We start from the raw sequence: 25,411 nt of genomic DNA, 5'->3' as shown, positions 1-25,411 counted from the left end.
CCCTGCAGAGGTTGGAGGAAGTGACACCCAACCTTCTTCACCACGGGGGGCTGGTGAGGGTGAATGTGGGGAAAGAAACCAGCCAGTGCCCCTCAGTCTTCACTGCTGATAGCTGAGCCACACCATAGATTTGGACCAGAATCTTCTCCCAAGGAGGGCCAGTGCTCTCTTCCCATGACCCTCATAGCAGAGTCTGAAACAGCAGTCTGAGTGGGTCACACGTACCCTCACCCGGTGGGGCTTTGTGACCTAGCGATTCATGGGAAGCAGGGGTGTTTGCACACTTTCTCCCTGCTGCCCACTAGCATGCCTCCTGCTTTGCAGGCTCACCCAGAGCTTTCTATTCTGCTGCTGCTAGAGCTTCCCAATAAGTGGGTAGGTAGGACTAGCTGTGACCTAGAAAACACTTAGCATTATCCAAGTGTCCCTAGTGAAAAGCTGAATAAAGCAGGAGAAATGTCACTTTGGATGCTCAAGTTCTCCTAGGAGAACAAACTTCCAGACCTTTTGTTTCCCCTAATTTTTGAAGGCAGCATGGCTGAGCGCAGAACCACATGGCTGAGCCTGGTACCAGAGTGGCTGGCAGGATGAGCACTTCACAGATTGGTGTGGTGACTAGCAGCCTCCTTCCTGAGGCCTTTGGGGCCCTGCTGACTGTACTGGGTCTTAAGTAAGAAAAACAGAAAACTGTTTCTCTCTCCAAGGAAAACAAGCAATAAACCCCATGTACATAATTCCCTGAGTTCTGAATAAGAAAGGAAACCAGGCATGGTAGCCCCAGAAGTGTTCAGGGCATATGGGTATGATCCCTTGCCCAAGTGGGTTGGCAGTGTCCTCTTGAGAGGCTTTTTGTGTCTGCTGAGTATTTTCCAATTTAGGGTGGCTCAGGGGATGGGATGAGGATTCTTCAACTTTTCCCTTGTTTTTTAGCTTTTTTCCTTCTCAAGTTGGCCCTGGGTGGCTGTCCCTGCTTCTAGGGGGCATTGTGAGCTTTACATTGGTGCAGTGCTGGCTCCTGGCAGCAAGCATCTGGCTTATACCACTGAGATGTCTCATGTTGGGTGGCTGTGCCACCCAGGCTTCCATGGTCCTGGGTTCACTGGTCATTTCTTTCCCAAAAGTATGCATTCACGAGGTCAGCTTTATATCTTTAGGGCCAAGCGTCTCTGATTTTGCTGCTCCAGCTTTTATTTAGATTTGACTCTCTTGTACCCCTTTTACCCTGGAACTTCCTACTTTTCCGTAAAAGTTTTTCTTTTTTTTTTTTTAACTGGTGTTTTGAAAAATGCTGTATGCATATATCAAAAGCAATTTGAGAAGTACGGGGGGGTGTATAGTAGAACTTTGGTGGTCTTCTCACTCACGGCCCTGTCTGTGGCTCTGTTCTGCTCTACACAGTGAGGTGACTGTGTTTATCCACTCTACCCTAAGTGGCTGCTGTTACCAGTGTCTGGTGTACCGGTCAGGAGATAGTCTATGAAAATACAAGCATACTTATCTATGCCTGTCTTCTTACTTTTTTCTTTTTTGGTTAATACAGTTTATTTTTAGACTGACTTTAGGTTCACAGCAAAATTGAGCAGGAAGTGCAGAGAGTTCTCCCTGTGCCCATGGCCTCCACGATTAATGTCCCACATTCTCTACTTTTTCAATTTTAACCTTTCCACAGATGATAGTGGCTGTATACACTGCTCATCCACATCAGTCTCAGTGGGTGTCTGCTGTGTTCTCTAACGGCTGTTCAGAAGTTTCCCACTTCATGTGGACAGGCCTTAAGGTGTTGATGTTTTACTGTGTGAACTGTGCTGTGGCTGTCTGTGTATTCTCTCAGCCTCATTTCTGGTGGAATTACGGGAGAATGATGTGAGATGACTGTGAGATTTTTAAAATCACTAAAAGTTTCTTTATAGTAATATAGAGGAAAATTAGAAAATACATGTAAAAAACATTAAGATTAAGGAAATTTAAAATGCTCTCTGGAAATGTCCTGGGGATGTCCCATGCTCGTGTGGGGTCTAGGGCATAGGGCGGAGAGCAAAGCGTATGTGTTTGAACTGGTGCTGCTGAGGTGGAGCAGAGCACAGGTGTCAGCTTCTGTTTCCACCTTTGTTTGGGCCCTTCTGCTCCCCTGCCACTTCCCTGAGCCCTGCCCTCGGCTCGGCCCCTGGGATGGATGTGGGTTATTGTTTTTGGCACTGTAAGAGGAGGGAATTCAGAATAAGGAAAAGAGGGTTGAGATTCTGTACTAAATGCCAGTGTTGTTGAGTGTCTTAATCTAAAAGCCGGAATGGGGATAACGCTCCTTCTAAAAGGGTATTGGTCCATAGAATAAGAAAAAATTGAAGCTTATGTAAAGATTTGGTGGGCCGGGCATGGTGGCTCACACCTGTAATCCTAGCCCTTTGGGAGGCCAAGGCGGGCAGATTACTTGAGGCCAAGAGCTCGAGACCAGCCTGGCCAATGTGTTGAAACCCTGTCTCTACTAAAAATACAAAAATTAGCTGGGTTTGGTGGTACATGCCTGTAATCCCAGTTACTCGGGAGGCTGAGGTGGGAGGATTGCTTGAGTCTGAGAGGTGGAGGTTGCAATGAGCCGAGATTGTGCCATTGCACTGGGTGACACAGCAAGACTCCACCAAAAAAAAAAAAATTGTTGATCTAATCAAGGTACATTTCTCTGCCTGATGTTTTCTGAGACATGGGTGTATGATTTGTCTGTGCTATATTGTGTGCTAACCCAGAGGCCCTGAAATGAAAAAAACGTAATTTAACTCAAATTAATGGGACTGCGGAGCTCTTTTTCTTTGTAGTTGGCCTGCTGTCACTTTGAGGGACTGTTATTTGGAGGAAGTTAATTTGGGAAATGATTCTTGCTTCGTTTTCTTTTCTTTTTTTTTTTTTTTTGAGATGGGGTCTTGCTCTTTAACCCAGGCTGGAGCGCAGTGGCATGATCTTGGCTCACTGCAACCTCTTCCTCTCGGGTTCAAGCAATTCTCCTGTTTCAGCCTCCCAAGTAGCTGGGACTACAGGCATGCACCACCACGCCTGGCTAATTTTTGTATTTTTAGTAGAGACGGGGTTTCACCATATTGGTCAGGCTGGTCTCGAACTCCTAACCTCAGATGATCCACCTGCCGCAGCCTCCCAAAGTGCTGGGATCACAGGCGTGAGCCACTGTGCCCAGCCAGGAAATGATTCTTTTGGTCCCTCATACTGCTTGTGAAGTTGTAGAAGTACTAAATTCCCATTTCATCCAGAAAATATATTTCTTTGAAAATGTCCGTTGATTTTTTTTTTATTTAGTAAAAATACATTCCTTTTGTAAATAGATAAAACTCAAGACCCCTTTGATCATCCCTCAAGCCCAGTATTCTCCCAGAGATAACAATTGTTCTTGGGCTCACCTTTTATTTATTTATTTTAATTTAGTGATTCCAGTTTTTAATGTTTAAGATTGCTGGTTGATTCTCATGAGTGTAATATCCTCTCACACCACTTGGAGGCTGTTGATTGTGCCTGTTTTTAAGTCTTGTGTCTTTACTAACTCTGTGTTCTGCAGCATCACTTCTTTAGGTGTAGAATTTGTTGCCCTTTTCTCAGGGTTTGGGGATACTCAGCTGTCTATTAACTTTTAAATTTGAGGTTCCTGTTAGCCTGTCTGGATGCTGCATCAGTTTTCCAAAGTTGGTCTCTAGACATTGTTGGTGGCTTGGCTGGGCATGGACTATGTCAGCTGCTAGTTCTCAGGGATGTCAGGCTCCGTGCTCTCTGTGGGTGTCACCAGCTTGTCCTCCCAAACCAAGCGTCCAGCTCTCCTTCTCTCCGGGTTCAATGCCACTTGGGTTCAAGTGAGTGGAGTTACATGTGTGTTTCGGGGGAGGGGCAGGAGGTCATTCCATTGTTATACCCTAACCACATTGTCCCTTGATACTCACAAAGACAAACTAGAGCAGGCTAGGGTTTCTGGGCATCTCTGCCTCCTGACCCTATCGGGGTCAAGACACACCCAGGCTGCACGTGTAGCCTTCGCTTAGTGTCTATATTCAGTGCCAGCAGCTATCTCATGAGGGCCACGGGCACTCATACAATGCAAAAGATACTATAAATCTCTTGTATCTTTGTGTATACACACACACACACACACACACACACAGCCTGGGTGTGTCTTGATTGGTAACCCAGAATACACAGGCAGTGTTGCTTTGGTGATGAGTATTTTCAAAAAGGCAATTACATTTTAGTAAAGGCCAGAATCAGACATGTTGTATTCCTGGAAAATTCACGATATAATAAAAACATGCAAAAAATTATTTGGGTTTTTATCTAAGTTAGGTTACAGGCTCAGAAGAATGTTAAACAGCTTCTGTCTACCTGCATGTCTAATGGGATGTGTGAAGGTAGTGCAGGGCAGGGGACAGTGCCCATTGACTGCCCCAAGGACACCTAACGCTGCCCACACACTCCCAAACTCCCAGGAGGCAGGGCCTACCCTCCCTTTGAGAGCTACTGATCAAGTAGGAGTTTTCTGTTTTCATTCGTATTTGAAAAGTTGGAATAATCTGCTTTATGATGTCTTTATTCCCTGAAAAGTTAAGCTAATAATATTGGTCAGTGTTTTCCTATTTAGGAACATTTTCTGAACATGTGGTTATTAGGGGATTTTAGAGTATAAGTTGTGTGTCTGTTAATTTTTTCTGGGTAATTATGTGGTTGAGATGCTAGTGGCACACATTATGGTTACATTTGTTCAGTAACTGTAATTCGAGCCCTGGAAATTAGGCTTCTATAAAATTTCATAGCAATTCATGAAATGTTGTTTGTAAGCAAAATGTACCCAGCTCCTTGACTAAAGTTACCTTAAATATTCTTAAAGATAGAGAGGTAATACACATTTCTTTTTCTCTTTCTGTATGTGTGTATATATGAGAGAGAGAGAGAGTGTGTGTGCACATGTCCCTGATAATTCCTATCTCAGAGCAGTGGAAGTCCTCTGAGTTTGACAATATGCTTTGCATATGCTATATTTGTGGACTGCCTCAGAACATCTCTTGGGGAGACTACCTGGGTTCAGGGACCACCTGCCTATGCACCTGAATCATGTGAGCCCTGATTTTGTTTACCACGGAGCCAGGCACTTGAACACTGTCCCATCCCAACTGTGTCCATCCCAACTGTGGACAGCTTTTACATGGTCCACCTCCTTGCCTTCCAGGACCCCTTCCTCCCTTTTCCTTGGCTTCTGTGGCCCTGCACCCATGAAGGCCAGCACAGGCACCACCTTCTCTAGGAAGCATTTCTGGCATTCGAGAAAATGAGCTTTCACACAGTCTGGGTTAGGGCCCGGATCCCAAACTTTCTGTTTCTTTGTTTCCTCCCCCTTTCAGCCATTATGGCTGAGGTGTGGCCATTCTGCATGTCACATGGCTGGTGAAAGACTCCTTTCTCTCTCTCTTTGGTGCTTCTTCAAAGGCTCCTTCACTTTCAATGGTATAGGTCAGATTGTACCATGTGTCTGTGGCTAACTCAATCATGGTAGCTTTTCTGTCCTTCCCATAGGATCCCTAAAAGGCAGGAAATGATTTAGTCTTTATGAGTGTGCCTCCCCCCTACAGGGAGACAGCCTTTTCCTGTTGCAGATCACACTGATTTTTAGAGAAGACTTCTCTTCATATGCAGCTTGCCCTTCTATCCTCCCATCCCATGTATATGTGGCATACCTTCTATGATGTTTCAGGCTGTGTTCTAGCAGTCAGACATATACAGTGGGAGATGCTCAAGGGGCTCACAGTTTGGGGGGAGCTTGGACAAACTGTTGCACTCCCATGTGATGAATGCAGAGGAAGGGTCCAGACCCATTTTCTGGAATGTCAGAAATACTTCCTGGAGAAGGTGATGCCTGTGCTGGCCTTCATGGGTGCAGGGCCAAAGAAGCCAGGAGAAGGGAGGAAGGGATTCCTGGAAGGCAAGGAGATAGAAGAAAGCATTTGAGTTGTGTCCAGAGAATCCCCTTGGGAGGGGTATAGTCTTGAAGGAGCGTTTTGAGATAAGCAGAGTTGAACCCGTCGGGTTTTTAGGCCTGTTGTCTAGGACCACCTAGGATATGTGGTAGGAGAAAAGAATTATCACACCGTTCAAATACATTTTTAAAAATAATGAAAGATTTTCCAATGGAGGAAAACTAAAATCCTTTAATGCAGATTTTGCAAAACGTTTTTGCCAAGTGTTGACTAGTGTAGAGTTAATTCATTTGGAGTAATGTTTTATAGTATTTGTGAAATTTAGTATAGGTTAGAGTTGGTACTAGATCCAGGGTTTAAACTTTTGTTTTCTCTTTCTTTCCCCCCAAATTAAAGCATCCTATCCTTTTCATCTTAATTTCATTCATATCTTCATATTACGTTTTTGAGATAGCTGTTTATTTTTTTGAGGGGGAAATAGTGACATAAATAGGTTTAGAACCTCAGGTGGCTTAAAACCCCACATGTAGTCAGTGGTAAATTTTTTTTTTCTTGGTTAGTCTAGTTTTGGTGTTGGTAAGTATTATATATGCTGGTGAGTTTTTAAAAAGGGCACGTGGTAGAGTCTGGCATACTATTTGGAGTCTTGTGGTAGCTGCCCACTTCCTGCTAATGCAGTAGAGCATGTTCATAATGGCCTTATATGCTTTCCTTCCTAGGGCAGGCCGTACTTAGTCATACCAGGTAAGAAATATGTTTTAAAATTTTAGTTAAACAGTTATGTTGATAGCTTATAGTTTACTTTGCATTTCTTTATTTATAGAAAGATTACATTTTCTACACAGTGATTTACTGTTGGTATTTCCTACTTTGTTAACTCATTAACTCCACTTACTCATTGATGGGAGTCTGGATATTATCCTTCTGTAGTTTTACAAATCCTCACATTTTCTTATTCACTGCTTTTCTTCTATCAGTTGATTCACTGAATTTAGTGTGGGGATTTTACCACATCGATACTGCCTTCAGTGATTTTCTTTATGTTAGATTTTAGAAATTTCTCTCTGCTTTAATGTTGTAGGCTCAGTATACCATTCCATTGTCTGCTAAAGGGCTCAAGACTGTTCTTTAATATTGTTTGATTTCTTTAAAATGAATTCCACTGTGACTTGATCAAGTTTTGTATTATACCACTTGGGGACTTTAATTGATATTATGTTAGAACTCCATATTAACTTGAGGAGTATGATCAGTTTTGTTCTCGTTAAATTTTCCTGTTAAAAGGAAGCATATCATTCTATTGTTGGTGGCTTCCTTTTTTCTCTCATTAAATTCAGTTACAGAAAGTTGCCCTCAAGAATTATATACAAATCTCATGTGTCCTCAGTTCCATTAGTAGCCATACAGTTAATGTTTGTGTTGCTTTTAGCAATGGTATCTTCTTCTCCACCATATGTTATAGTTGTGTGACAGTTAGGAAAGCAGTTTTTTAATTAATTACAAAAGTAATTTGGAAAATTTGGAAAATAGAATTATCCAGTTCTATCACTTTATTACCTTGTTCAGTTTTCTTCTGATTAAAACAATTATATTTGCTAGTTCTTTATTAGACAATTATAATATTAGAAAATACATGACCACAGCGCTAGGCGTGGTGGCGTATTCCTGTAATCCCAACACTTCAAGAGGCCAAGGCAAAAGGATTGCATGAGCCCAGGAGTTCCAGACCAGCCTGGGCAACATAGTGAGATCCCGTCTTGAAAAATTAGCCAGGCATGGTGGTGCGTGCCTATAGTCCCAGCTATTCAGGGGGCCGAGGTGGGAGAATTGCTTGAGCCCTGTAGGTCAAGGCTACAGTGGGCCATGATCGTGCCACTGCACTCAGCCTGGGCAACCAAGTGAGGCCCTGTCTCAAAAAAAAAAAAAAAAAAAAAAGAAAAAATTAAGAAAAATCCATCTACAATAGAATATATATAAAAAAATACTTAGGAATAAATTTTTAAAACTCCAAAACTAATAATACTCCCAAAACAACACAACATTGTTGAAAGGAATTTCTTCTTTATAATCCTGCAGCCAGTGTCAATATACTGTGAGATGTCCTTGCACACCTTTCTCCAGGCTCATACACATGCTTGTATGCATGCATACACATCACCACACACACACACACACACACACACACACACACACACACACACACAGCACTCCCCCTTTCTAATCCTGCAGCCAGTGTCAGTATACTGAGATGTGTCCTTGCACACCTTTCTCCAGGCTCATACGCATGCTTGTATGCATGCACACACATCACACCAAGTGCACGTGGCACACCATACCAGACACATGTACGGTTTTAAAAACTTGAGATATAGTTCACGTATCTTAAAATTTGTACTTTAACATGTACAATTCAGTGTTTTTCATGTATTTACAAGGTTGTGTAACTACCGCTATTATCTGATTCCAGAACTTTTTTTTTTTCCCCCCGAGACAGAGTTTCGCTCTTGTTGCGCAGGCTGGAGTGCAATTTCACAATCTCGGCTCACTGCAACCTCCGCCTCCCAGGTTCAAGTGATTCTCCTGCCTCAGCCTCCCAAGTAGCTGGAATTACAGGCATGCTCACCATGCCTGGCTAATTTTTTGTATTTAGTAGAGACGGGGTTTCACCATGTTGGTCAGGCTAGTCACAAACTTCTGACCTCAGGTGATCCACCTGCCTCAGCCTCCCAAAGGGCCGAGTTTACAGGTGTGAGCCACCATGTCTGGCCCCAGAACATTTTTATTACCTGAAAAAGAACTTTGTATGCATTAGCATTCACTCCTCATTTTCTCTTAAACCTCCCAGCCCTAGGCAATTACCAGTCTACTTTGCCTTTGTAGATTTGCCAATTCTGACATTTCATATAAATGGAATAATACATTATGTGGCCTTTGTGTCTGGCTTTTCTCACTTAATGGAGTGTTTTCAGGATTCATCCATGTTGTAGCATGTATCAGTACTTCATTCCTTTTACTGACAGAATAATATTTTATTGTATGGACATACTTCATTTTGTTTATTCATCGGTTGGTGGACAGTTGGATTGCTATTATGAGGAATAGTGCTATGAACATTTGTATACAAGCTTTTGTGTAGACATATATGTTCATTTGTCTTAGGTATATACCTAGGAGTATAAATGCTGGGTCCTGTTAAACTGTATGTTTAACCTTTTGAGGAAGTGCCAGGCTGTTTTCCAAAGCAGTTCCACCATTGTACACCAGCAATCTATGGGGATTCCAATTCCTTCACATCCTTGCCAAAACTTATCATCTATTTTTTTTGATTGTGGCTATTCTAGTGGGCATGAAGTGGGATCTCACTGTAGTTTCCATTTGCATTTTCTAGTAACTAAAAATGTGTATTTTTTCATGTGCGTTATTGGCTATTTGTATATCTTTGGAGAAATAACTGTTCAAACTCTTTAACCATCTTTATATAGTCTAGATACAAGTCCCATATTACATATATAATTTACAAATATGTTTTCCCATTAGTTTCGTAGTTTAAAACATGTATTCCTAAGTATTTTATTCTTTTTTGAGTCTATTGTAGATGGAATATTTCTTAATTTCATTTTCAGATTGTTCATTGCTAGTTTATAGGAATACAATAGATTTTTGTATAGTGATCTTGTAACCTGCAACTTTGCTAAATTTGTTTATTAATGCATAGTTTTTAGTGGATTCCTTAGGATTTTCTATATACAAGATCTTTTCATTTGCAAACAGATAATTTTATTTTTTTCTTCTCATCTGGATACTATTTATTTTCTTGCTTAACTTCCCTGGCTAGAACTTCTAGTACAATGTTGAATAGAAATAGTGAGAGTAGGCACCCTTGTCTTATTCCATTCATCAGGGAAAATGTCTAGTGTTTCACCATTGAGGATGACGTGAGCTACAGTCCTTACTTTTTGTTAAATCTCATGATTCAGTTGACAGAATCCTCTAGTAACCTCGCTAGAAAGTGACCATGACACAGAAAGTTTTTGAGACCTCATCAAGGGTCACCAACTTCCTTGATTTGCCTGGGATTGAGAGATTATTGGGACATGTGAGTTTTAAGTTTTTTTTTTTTTAACCAGGTTATATCTGGGTAAATAGTTTACCTAGGACTGAGGGAATTCCCAGGATGTGGGACTAATGCTGCTGAAGCCAGGAAAATCCTGGACAAACCAGGATGAGCTTGTTACCCTGCCACATGCCTGAAAATGCTTTTTTTCTATCTTTATGTTTGATCGATAGTTTGAATCTGTAGAACTTAAGGTTGGAAATATTCCCTGCATTCCTCCATTTTCTTCTAGCTTACAGTTTGACCCTTAGGAAGTTGATGTACATTTTTTTTTTTTTTTTTTTTTAAGACTGGTCTTGCTCTGTCACGCAGGCTGTATTGCAGTGGTGCAATCATGGCTCACTGTAGCCTCGACCTCCTGGGCTCAAGCAGTCCTCTCACCTCAGTCCCCTGAGGAGCTGGGACCATAGGCATGTGCCACCATGCCTAGCTAAAGTAGAGATGAGGCCTTGATATGTTGCCTAGGCTGGTCTCGAACTCCTGGGTTCAAGCCATCCTCCCATCTTGGCCTCTTAAAGTGTTCAGATTATAGGTGTGGGCCACCATGCCTGACCCTGATTGTGCTTTTGATATGACAAGCCGAGTGCAATAGAGAGAAGTGGGGAAAGAGTAGAACAAGGAGTTTGCTCGAGTTTAACCTTGTGCTGGTACTTGCTCGGCCTTTAAAGCTGAAGATTCATGTCTTTCATATCAGAATTTAAGAAATTTCCTTAAATTCTTTCTGGTTATCTGCTTTCCTTTATTTTCTTTGTTCTCTAGTTCTTCAGTTATTCAGATATTTGATCACTAGTTTCATTTTTCTAATTTTTTTTTTCCTGTATCCTGTGTCTCTGACTTTTTATTCTTTTTGTGGGGAAAACCCACACATGACTTCCTCGACTATGTTCTCCAATCCTGGTGTTGAGGTTTTTTTTCTTTGCTATCATTATTAGTTTCTAAAAGCTCTTTTCTTGTTTTCTGGAAGTGATTGTTATTGTTGTTTTTTAAGCAATATTCTTTACTTGTTTCAAGGCTGCAAAGTTGTGTCATTGTTCTGAGCAGGTAGACACATGCTCTCATGTGCTCTTACACATGTGTTCTTACACTCACATTTACCTGCACTAATGCACACTCACATGCACTCACACACACACTTGCACTGTCATGCACACTCCCAATGCATACTTACATGAGCTGTCACACATATGTACACACACAATTTCTCACACACATGCCTGAAGGATTGGGCTTGGAGGGAAAGAGGGAAAAGTTTTGTGTGAGGAGCTTGTGGAAGATGTAGCAGTCCTGGGCCAGACTGGCTGGGAGGATGCAGTGAGCTGGGAGATGTGCAGTGATGGGAAGAAGTGAGGACTACAGGCCTTGCAGGAAAACAAGCCTGATCCCCAATAAGACGTGGTGACAGATGAGCGTGTGAACTGTGGATGAGAAAGGACCCCGTGCAGTGCCATACACACGCCAAGTATTGTTGCTCTTTATGCACATAAGAAACATGCGATTGACTTCAGCTAGGAGATAACTGAGATGTAAGTGCAAGTGACCAGCAGACAGTTGGAAATGTAGTCTGAAATTTGGGGAAGAGAAGCAGAAGTTGGAACTTGATTTGGGAGTCAGCATCTTACAAGTGGTAGTTACTGTCTCTGAAGGGAGAAGGATAGAAGTCAGTGCTCAGATGGGAGAGGTCCATAATTATGGGGCAATTAAGAAGAGGAGCTTGTAAAGAAGGACAAGATAAAGAAAAAAGCAAGTCTGAGTATTCCAAATCAAAGATTTAAAAGAAAGGGTGTGTGTGTGTGTTTTGAGACAGGGTCCTGTTCTGTCACCCAGGCTAGAGTGCAATGGCATGATCTTGGCTCACTGCAGCCTCGACCTCCTGGGCTTAAGCAATCCTCCTACCCTCAGCCTCTGGAGTAGTTGGGATCACAGGTGCATGCCAGTGTGCCTGGCTAATTAAAAATTTTTTTTTTTTTTTGTAGAGATAGGGTCTCATTATGTTGCCCAGGCTGGTTTTGAACTCCTGGGCTCAAGTGATCCTCCCGCCTTGGCCTCCCAAAGTGCTGGGATTATAGGCATGAGCCACTGTGCCCAGCCTAAAAGAAAGTTTTGAGAAGGACTCAGTTTAACCTGAGCTGAAAAACAGTTGAAAGGATCAGTTTGCCAGTTCACAGTTGCCAGGTCACAGAGGCAGCTGGCATAGCTCACGGAGGTGGTCGAGGTTAGCCTCAGTGGTTATATGCTATGAATGAAGAGCAGATGAAAGGATTTTAATTCAGTCATTTAACAATAATTTGACCAAACTTGATATTGGTAGGAAGGTAGACCAGGAGATCATTCTATTCTTGCGCTCTTTGCCAACTCTTTTGACATGGGAGTTTTTATTTTTTTATTTTTATTTTTGAAACAGAGTCTCACTCCATCGCCCAGGCTGGAGTGCAGTGGCTCGATCTCAGCTCACTGCAAGCTCCGCCTCACGGGTTCACACCATTCTCCTGCCTCAGCCTCCCCAGTAGCTGGGACTACAGGCGCCCACCACCATGCCCAGCTAATTTTTTGTATTTTTAGTAGAGACAGTGTTTCACCGTGTTAGCCAGGATGGTCTTGATCTCCTGACCTCGTGATCCACCTGCCTTGGCCTCCCAAAGTTCTGGGATTACAGGCGTGAGCCACCATGCCCGGCCTTTATTATTTTTTTTGAAACAAGGCCTTGCTCTGCCGCCCAGGTTGGAGCGCAATGGCACAACCACAGCTCGCTGCAGCCTTGACTTCCCAGGCTCAAGCAGTCCTCCCATCTTAGCCTCCCAAGTAACTGGAAGCACAGACATGCACCACCACCCCCAGCTAATGTTTTTATTTTTGTCGAGATGGGGCCTCCCTATGTTGCTCAGGCTGGTCTTGAACTCCTGGGCTCAAGCAATCCTACTCCCTTGGCCTCCCAAAGTACTGGGATTACAGATGTAAGCCACCACGCCTGGCCAAGCTTTTATTATTTACATTTAAAGATGTTTTAAAATCCCAGCATGTTGGCTTGTGACGTTCACCTTTCCTGTGTGCCTACCTTTCCTGCAGCTTACTGTGTTGTTTGTGTCAGATATTACTTGGATCTGTGATTGCTGAATAGAAGTGCTGCTATTCAAAGCCATGGAGGTCCTGCCAAGTCTTAACACCGTTTTAACCTTCATCTTGGGGTTAGATGTACAGAGTTATAGGAGCAGGAAATTAAAGTCCAGAAAAAAATTCTTAAAAATGATTTAGTGCTTTCTCCTTTGGGTTGGAATCCTGTTTCTAGCAATAGTGAGCTTATCTTCCAAAGAAACCACTACGGGACTCTATGGACATTGTTTATTTATTATTATTATTATTATTATTTATTTAATTTTTTTTCTGAGATGAAGTCTCACTCTGTCGCCTAGGCTGGAGTGCAGTGGTGCAATCTTGGCTCACTGCAACCTCTGCTTCCCGAGTTCAAGTGATTCTCCTGCCTCAGCCTCCTGAGTAGCCGGGATTACAGGCGCACGCCACCATGCCCCACTAATTTTTGTATTTTTAGTAGAGATGGGGTTTCACCATGTTGGCCAGGCTCTTCTCAAACTCCTGACCTCAGGTGATCCGCCCCCCTCAGCTTCCCAAAGTGCTGGCATTACAGGCGTGAGCCACCGCACCCAGCCAACATTGTTTATTTTTAAAGTCACTTCTTCCCAGCCGTCTGAGCTGTTACGTGGAACTGTCCTGTGCCTCCATAACAGTAATTGGGTTTTTGGGCTGGGAACAGAATGTCCCTGAAATCCAACGCTGACTTTTCCTCAGAATTGCCCAGAACAGCAAAGATGGAGGAAGTCAATGTGCAAAGGACTTTTAAAGCATAATAGCAAAGGAGCTACAGTTTAGTGAATTTACATTTATGGCCCAAGTGATATCAACCTTTTGTGTGTGTGAGTTCTCTCTTAATTGAGTCACAGAGCAGCCACATGGCTGGTTCTTGTCACCTGGTGAGGCCAGTCCCTCACTCTGATGGCCTTTCCTGGCTTCTGACTTGATTATATTTTAAATCAAACCACTCATCACAAATGAGTGATCTTATGACCATTTTTTCCTCTCCCAAAAACATTTAGAAGGAGGTACGGAGTCAGAATCCTGAGCTCCTGTTTGCCTGCAGCCAGCTCCTGTGCTTTGTCGGCTTCCTGGGATTCATGCCCATCCCAGGAAGAAGCTCCTGTGAGATAGTCCTGGTGGAGGGCCTGTGTCTTCAGCGTGTCGACACCCTGGCCTTGCCTGCTTAAATGAGTAAAGGAGTCCATTCTCTTTTGTCTCTGAGACTCTTGGGCTCTGTTGCCAGGCTGGAGTGCAATGGCACGATCTCAGCTCACTGAAGCCTGCTGGCCTCAAGCAGTCCTCTTACCTCAGCCTCCCAAGTAGCTGGGGTCACAGGCGTGCGCCCCCGTCCCCAGCTAACTTTTATATTTTTGTAGAGGTGGGTTTTCGCCATGTTGGCTAGACTGGTTTTGAACTTCTGAGCTCAAGCGATCATCCTGCCTTGGCCTCCCAAAGTGCTGGGATTACAGGTGTGAGCCACTGTGTCTGGCCATCCCTGGGACTCTAACTCCTGTTGGCTTGTCCCTGGGACTTGGGATGGGCTGTCTCCCTCCTGGGCTGCCCTTGACTCTGGTTTGTATTTAGTTTTGAATCAAGGCAGCCACCATCCTTGTAGCACAGGGAGGACATTTTTGCCCTCATCAATGGTACTTTCTCTTGACTGTGCTTTTTTTTTCTTCTCTATAGATGACTTTTCTCCACAAATGGCCTTTGATTTTATTCATGAGATCATTCCAAACATAGTGAATACTTTGTTTTGTTTTTTCTCTCAGGTGACTCTGTCAACCACCAAATACTAACTCTGGCTTCCTTTCCTCTTTTTATCCTTCCTCTTTGCCCACCTTCTTTTCAACTTAGTCCATTTTGTTTTCTTGTGTACTAAACTGCGTGTATTTAAAGTACACAGTTTAATAAGTTTTGATGTATGTAAACCCCTATGAAACCATCACCACAATCAAGCTAATGAACAGTCATCACCCCCAGAAGTTTCTTCGGACCCCCTCCTGCTGCCCATCCTTCCACCTCCATTCCCATCCTTAGGCAACCACGGCTCTGTTTTCTGTCACGATAGATTATATTTCCTAGAATTGTATAAATGGAATAATATAGTATGTACATTAAAAATTTATTTAGTTTCTGAAAATTGCAGTACAATACTTATAAAATTTACCATCGTAACCATTTTCAAGCGTTCAGCTATGTGACATTAAGTACATTCACATTGTCATGCAACCATCGTCGCCATTGAGATCCAGGACTTTTAAAAGTCTGTTCTGAAACTGAAACTCTGTACCCATGAAACAGTGACTCCCCTTCCCCATGCTCCCAGTCTTTGGAAACCACCATTCTGCTTTCTGTCTCTATGAATCTGACTCTCTGGGTACCTCATGTAAATGGAATCATATAGTAATTTTTGTTTGTGTGCCTGGCTTATTTCACTTAGCATAATGCCTTCAAGGTTCATCCATGTTGTAGCATGTGTAGAATGCATCCATGTTGTAGCATGTGTAGAATGTCCTTCCTTTTTAAGTCTGAATAATCCATCGTATGGATATACTACATTTTGTTTATCCATTCATCCATTGATGGACATTTGAGTTCCTTCCACCTTTCAGCTATTGTAAACAGTGCTGCTGTGAACATGAATGTACAAATATTCAGAGTATGTACTCTTTTTAGTCTGATTTCTTTCAGGATAATTATTTTTAGGTTCAACCGTGTTATGTATATGAATAATCAATTTCTTTTTTATTTTTTGTCTATTCATCTATTGATTAATATTGGGTTGTTTCTGCCTTTTGGCAGAACACAAATGGTCAACAAATATGACCATTTGTGCTATGACCATTTGTGTACAAGTCTTTGTGTGGATGGACACTTCATTTCTCTGGGTGAATAACCTAGGAGTAGAATAGCTATTCCATATGTCAGGTGCCAGATTGTTTTCCAGAGTACTGTATGCTTTACATCCCCACTAGCATGTGTCAGTTCCAGTTGCTCTTCATCCTAACATTTAGTGTTTTATTTTTTTTTTAATTAAAATTTTTGTTTTAAGATGGGTCTTGCTATTTTGCCCAGGCTGGTCTCAAACTCCTGGGCTCAAGTGATCCTCCTGCCTCAGCCTCCCAGAGTGCTGGGATTACAGGTGTGAGCCAGTATGCATGGCCAGCATTTGGTGTTTTAAATTTAGACATTTCTTGGCTGGGCGCGGTGGCTCACACCTGTAATCCCAGCACTTTGGGAGGCCGAGTTAGGTGGATCACGTGAGGTCAGGAGTTTGAGACCAGTCTTGCCAACATGGTGAAACCCCACCTCTACTAAACATACAAAAATTAGCTGGGTGTGGTAGCACATTGCCTATGAGCCTGCTACTGGGGAGGCTGAGGCACGAGAATCTCTTGACCCCAGGAGGTAGAGGTTGCAGTGAGCTGAGATCGCATCACTGCACTCCAGCCTGGGCGATAAAGCGAGACTCTGTCTCAAAAAAAAAAAAAAAAAAAAAAAAAAAAAAAAAAAATCAGACATTCTTATAGGTTCAGTGTGGTATTTCACTGTGGTTTGAATTTGCAGTTCCCTGATAAGCAATAATGTAGCCCTTTATATTTTCTTTTGATGAAGTGTCAGTGGAAATATTTTGTCCATTTAAAAAAATTGGGTTGTTTTCTTATTATTGAATTTTGAGAGCTTTCTGCATATTCTGGATCTGAGTACTTTATCAGATATATAATTTGCAAATATTTTCTCCCAGTCTTTGGATTGTCTTTTCATTTTCTTCACATTGCATTTTGAGTAGCAGAAGTTCTTCATTTTGATGAAGTGCAGTGTATCAGTTTTTTTTTTTATGGATCATGTTTTTGGTGTCATATCTAGGAAATCTTGGCCTAACTCAAAGTCACAAAGATTTTCTCGTATGTTTTCTATTAAAAGTTTTATAGTTTTAGGTTTTATATTTAGGTCTGTGATTCATTTTAAGTTATTTTTAGTATATGATGCAAGATACGGCTTGAAGTTCCTTTTTTGTGTGTGTATGGATGTCTGGTTATACCAGCATCATTTGTTGAAAGTACTATACTTTCTTCACTAAACTTTTATATGTTTCTGCCCCTTTCCTTCTGCCTCTTTGCATAGTAAGCCTCCTGTATCCAATAATCTTCTCCTGCTTTGTTACCTGTCAAGCACATTATTCCCTTTCATTTTGCCCTGTGCCTTCCTTCTTTGTCCTCACTTCCACCCAGTCCTTGTCTTCTACTCTTGAGCTGACACCAGCAGTTTGATTTCTGCCTTTATGAATACAGTAGCTTTCTCACAAGCTATGGACAACTTCCTTGGGGTTAGAGTAAGTGGTTTGTCTTTAGGTTTCCCTTTATTGATCTCCTCTGATATTTGATGCCATCAACTGTCCCTTTTCATTGAAACACATGTGTTTGGCTTCTGTACTTTCCTGATTCTCTTCCTCCCCAACGGTTAGTCTTTCAGCCTCTTTCTTAGGCTTGTCTTGTTTCCACCCCTTAAACGTGGGTGTTCTCAAGATTATATCTATAATCAGCCCTTTCTTCTTTCTGCAGTTTTCTCCCTTGGAGAGCTCATCCATTCCCAGAGCCTGAAGCCATACATCTGTGATTCACTCTGACCTCTGTTCCATGCTCTCTACCACTCCCTGTGTTTGGTCCTAGTTTAATTTGGAGTTTAGTTGTCCTAATGTTCTGTAGATCTACCAGCTTCCTGACCTCCTTTCTCTAGGAAGAGTTCTACCATTCTCCTCATTGCCCAAGCTCAGGGCACCTTCTTCCCTTCTTGCTTGTCCGACATGCTCTAAATCATGCTATCACTGTGATTTCCCTTGATATTCTGAACAAAATGAGCACATCCTTAGGAAGCAAGACCTATGAAGTAGTTTTTTTTTTTTCTCTCTCTCTCTTTCTGTATTCTTCTGGAGTGGGAGTGGGAGAGTGGAGGTGGCAGGTGGTCCATGTCCAACTTCCTGCCTGAGCTGGAGCAGGGGTCTGGAGGTAGGTTCTTGTGGCTACTGATGCAGAACAGCGACTCAGGAAGGTGTCACTCAGCTTAGACTAAATCATTCTTTGGAGACAGTTCCCACATCTAAGTGGAGTTTTATTTCACCCTGATGTTAACATTAACTGTGGCTCTGGGTGATGATCAGGAAAGCTGAAGAAGCTTCTCTCAGTGCCAGCAACATTGAGAAGTATACCATCATCATTTGTGAATTAAGTGTAAGACAGAATTACATCACACTTACTATCTCTCTAGCGCCCCGGGCAGGTGTTCTGGGGGCTCTGTGGAAAGCCTCTGGTTGGGTCAGTAGTCACTCTCCACATCTCCTCTGTGGTCCTCAGGAGTGACCACAGACAGACTGATGAAAAGGCTGCCCTGGCTCTTAGAGGACTTGCTGCTGTTTGTGTTCACTGTGTGCTGCACAGACCAGGAATTAATTTCACCTTCTGCCTCCTAGACTGTTGAAATTGGGACAGGCAGGCAGCCGTGCAGCAAAGGAAATGAGAGAAGCCTATTAAGGCCAAGGAGAGTGGAGGCTGAAGGCACATGGGAGTAGACCACAGTCATGCCAGTGAGTATCAGGAAGCTGAGTACTCTGTGGGGAAGCCTGTGTTCAGCTACCAAGTGTGGTGGGTGCAGGCAGCGGCCTGACAGGTGTATTACAGCCTGAAGAACTGGGGTGAGGCCAGAATTTGGCTCAGCCACTTAGGGTATGTGACTATCGACCATTCCTTTAGCCTCTGGGAGCCTCCATTTCCCAGAGATGACAATTTCCAAGGGTGTGGTCAATTCTGTGTGCAATCCTGTGTGGCCAGACAGAGGTGCCCCTTGCTGATGGCCTGTCCCTTTTTCTTATTCCCTTCTAATTGATGTCATATGTCTCTTATCTTCCATGTGAACTTGATATCACCTAAGATCCGTGGCTTTGAGGAAGGCTAATGCAAGGATGGTGTTTCAGTTCATTTGGGCTGCTGTAACAGAATACCTGAGAGCAGGTGTTTATACAAAATTTTATTTTCCTACAGTTCTGGAGGCTGGAAAATCCAAGATCAAGGCTCTGGCAGGTTCAGTTGTCAAGTGAGGGCTGCTCTCTGCTTCTAAGATGGGCCTGATGCTGTATCCTTTGGAGGGGTGGAATGCTGTGTCCTCACGTGGTGACAGGGACAGAAGGGGAAGAGAGCTGGATGCTGCGTGAAGCCTTTTTAATAAATGCCTTAATCTAGTCATAGGGGAGGAGCCCTCATAACCTAATCACTTCTTAATACCATCACATTGGCCATTAAGTTTCCACACCTGAATTTTGGAGGAGACACGTTCAAACCATAGTAGATGGGAAACATACAGAAACTTTCTACAGAAGACCTTTGTTACAGTGTTTGTTGGCCTGGGGCAGGCTACTCAGGCTCATCACTTAAAGAAGTATTTTTAATGTCTTCCTCTGGAGACTTTTGGTTTTGTCAGGTGAACGCTGTGGCTGTCAAACTTGCACGGACCATCCCATGTTGAGATGGGACTTCAATAAGTGCGTTAACAGATAGGTATCAGGTCTTCTTCTCCTACCAGGCCTGCCCCTAGGGAATGAAATGGCCTCATGGCGAAGCATCTCTTGGTTAAGGCTCTTCTAAGGCAAGAACTAATTGCTTTTCCTTGGCAGCCCAAGTAAATGTTCTCTGTGAGAAATGACTTTCTGACATTTGTTTCATTGTGGCTGTACTTACCAAAAAACTTTTATATACTTCACTACAGAGAATTCTCAAATGAATGTAATGAACATTGCCAGAAACTGGGCTGGATTTCTGAGGCATTGTTTTATTTACTTATTTTTTGGATTTTCAGTCAAATCATATAATCATGTTTGATGGAGTATCTAGTTCTGCCAGTTAAAAGGGTAATAGTATGGGGATTGCTAATTTACACATTAGTCAAAAATACTCCTTTGAAACACTTTTTAAGGGAGGCAATAAAAAGTGACTATTATGGCTTGAAGTGAGATACACAGACAGCCCCCTACCCAAATGTCAGATGTAAAGTAACAAAGCATGGTCACACCCTGGGCATTGGAAGGACCTGGTTGGCCAGCCTGGGGCCTAGGTTTTGGGGCATCCCTGCCAGCCATCCAGCCACCCTCAGAGCAGGCGTGCCTGGAGGATCTTGGCCCATTTATATGCAGAAGAGGATCAAATTGGCTAACACCAAGGCTTTATAAATAGTAGGACTGTTTCTCCAGCCTGTCTTCATTCTGTTCACAGCTAAAATTTCCTGGCAGCTTGTAACTAATGAGAACGGAAAAGTACTGTTTGCAGAGATTTCAGCTAGCTGACTTGAATGCTCCCATGATGCTTTGTCACTGATTGTTGTACTTACTGCTCTCTGGGGTGGCCATTCCCTTCCAAGTTGAGCTGGGTCTCAGGTAATGAAAACAGCAACGCTTTGACCAAGACCCTAAGATGGTCACAAGGAAAGCCCATTTTGTCCTCATGAGAGTATGACTACACACAGGCTCTCTGGCTGAGAGCTGTGACACCCAGAGGTCACAGGCTTGGCTAAGGACTTGAATAGGACTTGAATAGTCCAGCCTCATGTGTCAATTGGGGATAATGTTTGGACTGGCATAGACCCATAGGTAAGTGTGCAGTAGTGTCAGATACAGCTAATAGGTTGTCTCACCTGAGCTCTGCACTACTTCTGCAATGGAAGTGTTGTTTCCCTGACTTTACTGATGAGCAAAGTGGAGGCTTAGAGACACAAGGTTGTATCACCAACTAGTGGCTGGGCAGGGATTTTTGACTCCAGAGTCTGTGTCCTTAAGTACTGGTTTCGGTTCTCTTTTATCTGGAATTCTTGAAAGATGTACCTTGCATTAATCAAATCAGACACATAAAACCTCATTGCCTTGGTTTTTCACTTTCTCATTAGAGAACTCATTGCTTCATAGAGCTTTACATCAGCTGAAAGTTGTCGTAATGGATTTCCATGCAGTGTGTGTGACTGTGTTGTGTTCATTTCTGTCTAGATACACCTTCCACTGTGCACACCTGTGTGCACACACACAACCCACCCCTCCTCCCCTCCAAAAACAAGACAAACAGGAAAAAGACCAAAAACAGTCATTGCGGATGTGGAGCAACCTGCAGAGACCTTGTGAGGCAGATGACATTGGAGGTCAGCAGTTGAGAAGGGGCAAGCACCTGGTCAGAGGGAGTAACCTGTGCAAAGAAATGATACCATTAAAGGGATGCCGATATTCCTGTGTTCCTAGGGGAAGGGAGTGAACAGGGATGGGGCTGGCAGGGACCACACTGTGCATGTCTCTGCCCTGCCAAGACCCTGATTCATGCTAAAGAATTGGGGCTTATCTTTAGAAACTGGGGCAACTTATCTAACTCAAGAGTGTTTGCTCAGATTTGTCAGAAAGTTAACAGGCAGCAGTCAGGGTGGACAAGGTAGGGGATGTAGAAAGGATACATACCAGGCAGCTGTTGCAGTTCGGGGGTGTATGTGCGGAAGATGTAGAGATAGCGCTGTGTTCTTTGGAGTGTAAGGGGCAGGTAGCAGGAAGGGTCAGCCAAAGGAAACCAGTGAGTTGGAGGAGAGGGAGAACAGGTGGAGGTGGAGCAGAGGGAGAGCCTGGGTAGTCCAAGGGTGGGACATTCATGTCAGATGTTGTGGAGGTATCAGATGGACAGAAATTCAGAAAGGCCAGTTTGGTTATGATACTTGGAAGTCACTTGTGATTGGCGGAGATTTCACAGTGGGGCATATTGGAAGGTAAGGTGGGAAGAAACTGACTCAAGATGTTTTGCTGGGAATAAAAGGAAGAAGGCAGCAGCCTGAACAGAAGGCTGGTTGAAAGAAGAGTTGTGAGTCCTTGTGTTTGACTGATTTTAAGGAAGAGCGAGGCATGAGGCAAGGTATCAGTGGGTAAGAAGGGCTTGGGGATCCAAGAGACCAAGTGATACTTATGGCACAGGGTCTCACAGAGGGGAGTGGGAGCTTTTCCCAGGCCTGCAGGACTCAGCATTACTGATAGTGGGTGCGTGCTAATTAACGTTAAAGTTGGGGTGTTATGTAAGTATTCAATTAGTAGAGGAGTTTTGCTCTGTCAAAGTAATTCTTTGCTTTACCAAAAGGACTTACTGTAAGATTCTATTAAATAGTGAACTCGAGTTTGTTGAGGTTTTCTCTTTGTAAATGTATATAAATGCTGCACTTGTGTGAGGCTCCTCAGGGACTGGGCCCTGTCTCCCAGCCAGAAAAGCTTTCTGTTCTTTACATCCACCTTCCCCTGTCCCCAGGCCTGGGACACCTGGGACAAGTCTTGGAGGGAGCAAACCTTTGTGATTATCTGGATGCTTTCTCAGAAAGAAGAGGGGCAGAGGGGCTGCTTTACTTTTTCTGGCTTTCTCTTTTTAGATTTACAGGCCAAGGAACAGGTGATAGGATGCCTCCTATCCTATCATCTGTTGATAACCTGTGAGATGAGAAGGTTAAAGTGACGGGCAGGGACCCTGAGTCTGTAGCCCTCCTTGCACTGGCCTGAGCCTTCTCATTCCAGAAATTCTGTTCTCAATACAGCAAACCTTTGGTTTTGCTCATAGAAAAAGCTCTAGCCTTTTCACATGATAGCTTCTTTTGAAGCTGAGAGGTATCTAAATGCATTAGTCTTAAATGAACACACCTGGAATCTCACTTTTATGAGAATTTCATAGATTGTACTCTTGAATTCCAGTTGTACATTTTTGCTTGCAAACACAGGCATTTCAGAGTATAATGAGAGGAGGCTGGTGCTCATAAAGAAGACTGACTTTACAGTAAACCACCTCCCAGGAGAACTGAAGATGGGGCTTGAGCTGAGGTGGGGTCTCTTCTCCACTATCCCGAGCAGCAGCTGGGCCCCAGGTCTTCACCTAGACAGTCAAGGACCTCAGCCTAAACAGCATCCAGCTCTTAGAAGTCTTGTGAAATTGGGCCGGGCACGGTGGGTCACTCCTGTAATCCCAGCATTTAGAAGGAGGCTGCGGCAGGTGGATCACTTGAGGCCACAAGTTCGAGACCAGCCTGGCCAACATGGCGAAACCCCGTCTCTACTAAAAATACAAAAATTAGCTGGATGTGATGGTGCATGCCCATAATCCCAGCTATTCAGGAGACTGAGGCAGGAGAATTGCTTGAACCCGGGAGGTGGAGGTAGCAGTGAGCCAAGATGGCGCCACTGCACTCCAGCCTGGGCGACAGAGCGAGACCCCATCTCAAAAAAAGAAAAGAAAAAAAAAGATTTCTTGTAAAATTGAAAACAAAATTCAGACTTTGGCTACTTGAATCTCGTTTAATGTAATAGGAAAGCTGATAATTTAAAGGTAACAAGTGTGGAATGTCTTCTTTAAGATTAGCATGCAGTCTCATTGTACCTGTTACCTGTTCTTTTTTTTTTTATATTGAATGTGTTCAAAGCTCATCCCACCTGTATGCAGAGTGTGTTAGAAACTGTGCTGGATGTGGTTGTTCTCTTTCTAGAAGGTAGGGCTCCCATGACAGCCATATAGGTTCTCTTGGTTGCATAAGTAAGCATAAATAAACCAGTAAACAAAATGCCAGCTTTCTGTGTGAATACGTTGTCATTTGATGTCATGGTGTTAAGTATGAAGGTGCTATAAAGAAAAGGGGAGGCCAGGTGCGGTGGCTCACCCCTGTAATACCAGCACTTTGGGAGGCCAAGGTGGGTGGATCACGAGGTCAGGAGATCGAGACCATCCTGGCTAATACGGTGAAACCCCTTCTCTACTAAAAATACAAAGAAAAAAATTAGCCGGGCGCGGTGGTGGGCGCCTGTAGTCCCAGCTACTCGGGAGGCTGAGGCAGGAGAATGGCGTGAACCCGGGAGGCGGAGCTTGCATTGAGCCACGATAGCGCCACTGCAGTCCGGCCTGGGCCAAAGAGTGAGACTCTGTCTCAAAAAAAAAAAAAAAAAAAAAGAAAAGAAAAGGGGAGAGTCCGCCCCTCTTGTAGTTAGGGAGGAAGTTCAATTTTGTTAAAGACTTGAGGGTAAGAGGAAAGTGATTGAATGAGTGAGCTGAGACAGAAGATGAATGAGGCGAGGTGAGCCTCCATCTTGTCACTTCTCCCCTCCCATCTTCAGCCCTCCTGGGGCTGAAGTGATTCAGCCTGAGTGTCCTTGGCCCTGCCCTGGGTCCCCCAGGTGCATACTCTCCTGCATGTGCTTACACCCTCAGGCTTGCCTGCAGTCTCCATGCTGGTGCCCCCAAACAGCCCCTGGAACTACTTCTTTTGGCATTCTGCAGTCTACTCTCCATGTAGCAGCTGTGCATTGACCTTTTAAAAGAACCAAATAACATTGGTCCCTGTCCCAACCTTGCAGTGATTTGCAATCACTTTTTAATTAAATTCTGAACTCTGTTTTAAAAAGCCCTATGCTGATCTTGGCTAGTAAGATAGCTTCTCCTCTTTGATGATAACAATATTATTTGTATTAATAATCTACATCAGTAAAAATATTAATGATGGTGACAGTGATGACTGCAGCTAACACTTACTCTGAGTCGTACACTGTTCTGAGCATTGTATCTATTCACTCATTAACCCCAGTAACATCTTTGAGGAAGGTACTCATGTGCCCCCATTTTGTAAATTTTATAAATGTGAAAATGGAGACATGAACCTAAGGGCACAGTGAGTTGTAGGCAAAGATGAGCCCTGAGCCAGTGCTGTGGCTGTGGATCAAGGAGTTTGTGTGGGACGCTGTCTAGGCTGCTCATCTCTGTGGTCTTCATAGCTGGTCCTGTCTTGCCATTTATCAGAGTTCTGTGTGAATGTCCAGTTCCTCCCAGGGGCCTTCTCTGTTGACCAGAGGCTCTGAGAGCCACTTAATCACTTTTGATTAACTCCAAGTTTGTAAGTCCCACGTTGTTCCCATCTGTGTCCTGGGACCTACAACAGTAAGGGTACCTGGGCCAGTACTCTTTGAGTGGCAGGTGGGGCCGACTCTGATGTGTGGGCTAGCTATGGAGCCCTGACCTGAAGCCTGGGATCCAAGTGTGGGTAGTCCTAGCTGCGAGGGTGGCACAGAGAGTCCAGAGACTGAACAGAGGCTGGGCAGGGCGGGTAGACATGGCGAGTCTTTGACTGGGCTGTATGTAGGGTTTCTGATGCTTCCATACTCCAGGCAGAATAAATTGGTGCTATTGTTGGTGGGAGCAAAATTGGACAATGTGGAATTCATTTC

The 25,411-nt window shown here is 43.5% G+C and overlaps 1 protein-coding gene across 2 annotated transcripts in view; it reads left to right on the top strand.

Moving 5' to 3' along the window:
• Positions 1-25,411, top strand: part of NUDCD3 (NudC domain containing 3) — a 102,267-nt gene that overhangs the window by 19,512 nt on the left and 57,344 nt on the right. The window lies entirely within an intron of this gene.

The sequence above is a fragment of the Gorilla gorilla genome, chromosome 6 (genome assembly GCF_029281585.2).
Source record: "Gorilla gorilla gorilla isolate KB3781 chromosome 6, NHGRI_mGorGor1-v2.1_pri, whole genome shotgun sequence".
NCBI lineage: Eukaryota > Metazoa > Chordata > Mammalia > Primates > Hominidae > Gorilla > Gorilla gorilla.
Note: the sequence above shows the minus strand (reverse complement) of the source record. Positions and strands in the feature narration are given on the sequence as shown.